This window comes from Aplysia californica, unplaced genomic scaffold, assembly GCF_000002075.1.
Source record: "Aplysia californica isolate F4 #8 unplaced genomic scaffold, AplCal3.0 scaffold00043, whole genome shotgun sequence".
NCBI classification, from domain to species: Eukaryota; Metazoa; Mollusca; class Gastropoda; order Aplysiida; family Aplysiidae; genus Aplysia; species Aplysia californica.
Genome location: NW_004797313.1, coordinates 366,137 through 368,822, shown reverse-complemented (window position 1 = coordinate 368,822; position 2,686 = coordinate 366,137).

The following is a 2,686-nucleotide window of genomic DNA, read 5'->3' as shown; positions in this document are numbered from 1 at the left end:
TCTCTCTCTCTCTCTCCCTCCCGCTCCCTCCCCCCTTTCTTAAATTTTTCCACCACTTCTACTCAAAAGTCTGGATACAGAAAGAGGAGATTCGTATCTTATAAATGTTCACCTTGATTTTTTGAGTACTAAAAGAAATACACTAATCTACTTCCGCAATCAGATGATGACAGCAACGAAATAATATTGTTAGTACTACAACACCAAAAGAAGAACCGAGAAAACAGAAATAAGTACACACGCACACACGCACACACGCACACACACACACACACACACACACACACACACACACACACATACACACACACACACACACATAAACACACACACATACACACACACACACACACACTCACGCACGCACGCACGCACGCACACACACACACACACACACACACACTCACGCACGCACGCACGCACGCACACACACCTTATTCTTCAAAGAACGAGAACTCTTTCATTATCGTCTGCTTCCTGTCTGTTTATCTACAATCAAACACTCCTATACTTACCTTTCAGCTCCGTGTTTCTGCTTTCACAATTAGAGAAACTTTAAGTCATTTGAGTAAAGAGCGTATGTTCCTTCACCCCAACATCACAGGAGCTCAAGCTACGTGGCTCTTTAGAAGTGATCTATAAATAAGAGGGGAATAGCCGAGTATTATCAGCACGGTTTGCGAGTCTATGGACCATGCGTCGTCAACAATCAGCGTTGCTACGTTGCATGTGGGGCCATAAAATACATAAGAAGAGAAATAACGGCTAATAATTCTATTTTGAAGTAAGAAGGTGTCTGTGTGTGATCCTTTCACGTTCAGTAATGTGACGTAACACAATTTTGACGTCACAGTGGCGTCTTCCGGACCACAGGTTATCCTGCTTGTTTTTGATTTCCTTTACCTTAAATCGTGAATATTAGAAGGCTCTGCGAAGGTGTTAATTTACGAATATATGCAAAAAGAAATTTTAGATGTATACTAGAAAGTTTCATTAAATGATAACAAGTACATTTAAGCAGAACATGTTTTAAAAAGTTTTTTTTTCCAGAGTTGATTACTGTGACCGATGCCATTGAATTGTCTGAGCTCGGATGCAGGCTGGGCAGTTTTATGCATTTGATGAATTACGCTCACCGGGTGGTGTCGAAGTTAGAACTCATGGGAAATATGAGAGAAACATTCATCTCCCACTTCCTCAATTAACAGAGGATATCGTTTAGAGATGGTGCATGAATTTATACTTTTGCCCAGTCTCATTTGAGGGAAGGAATATGCAAAACTCAAAACCCCTAATAAAAAAATCAAACAAACAAAAACATACAAACGAACAAACAAACCCCAGACAAAAAAGAAAAAAATACCCCCCCCAATTTAAAAAACAAAAAACAAAACAAAAAACCCACCAAAATAAAACCCCGACACTTATCCTCCGGTATCGTTCGTTCGTCCTTGGCCCCGCCTCCAGGTACACACAGGGCGTTCTGTCCATTGTTTAGCTTTCAGTTTGACTGAATGTACATCCACCTTGTCACATATCTGCTTATTGCTCTTCAAGTACTCCAACTACTCTCCTCTGGTGTTCTCTTTTTTCCAAGGATCCGTGGCAAGGTAGGTAAAAGTAAACCTTAGCCCCCCAATCGGAACTTACATGAGCTAGAAAGTACAACTGAGGTCTCCACTCTCCGTGCGGTCAAATGTATGTCGCCCTGGCCTCATGCTGCTTTTTTTTTCTGTGAATGGGGGATAAACGTTTACTTTCATTGCATGGCCCTAAAAGTACAGTCAAAATTGACCAAGACGTTCACTCATCGTCGAGGAGAAATTTGGTAGTTTTATACAGATCAAAGTCTTGAACAGTGTCATTATATAAAAGCAGCAAGGAGGAGATGAAAATGGTTCTTCGTACCGGTGATTGTCTAAGAAAAATGGCTATTACAGTAATTACACTGTGTTGTCATTTAACATTTTCCAAACATATTCTTTATCCCATCTTCATATTTTCCTTCTCTTAAGAATTCCACCCTCCCCCGTCGAAATATGTGTATCATCAACTACTAAAATGTTTTACAATTTCTTTAAAAATCCAATGTGACGTTTTAAAAGCCCCTCATTAAAAACAAAGTCCTCTTATTATAGAAAGAGATACTGTACAATGTGCACATTATGTGGTTTGTCGGTTAGGTGAGTCGTGCTTAATGGTGGTTCCCATTGGGTTTCCGACATCAGTGACACCTTCGGTTGAACGTTTTTGTTTCGAAAAGTCGCTTTGCGTGCAGACAAATATTGTGAAATCAGACAATTATTGAGTGAAGTTACCATGCTTTGAGACTAAGAAAGGTAATTGGGAGGATTTTGTTGTCTATTTTGGGCCAATTTTAGGAAGCTATTGTCTCGTAGCACAAATGTGGGCAGTAAAAAATGTTGTTATAACGCTTAGAGAGATAGAGAGAGAGATCGAGAGAAATAAAGAGAGAGGAAGAGAGAGTGAGAGAGTCAGGTAGGGAAACACTGAGACATAGATGGGGAAGGGGGAGAGAGACAGAGAGAGGAGAGGGAGACGGGGAGAAGGAAAGAGATAGATAGATAGATAAATAGATAGATAGATAGATAGATAGATGGATAGATAGATAGATAGATAGACAGAATCCCCCAGCCACTGCACGTTCGTTAGAGGGGGAAAATAG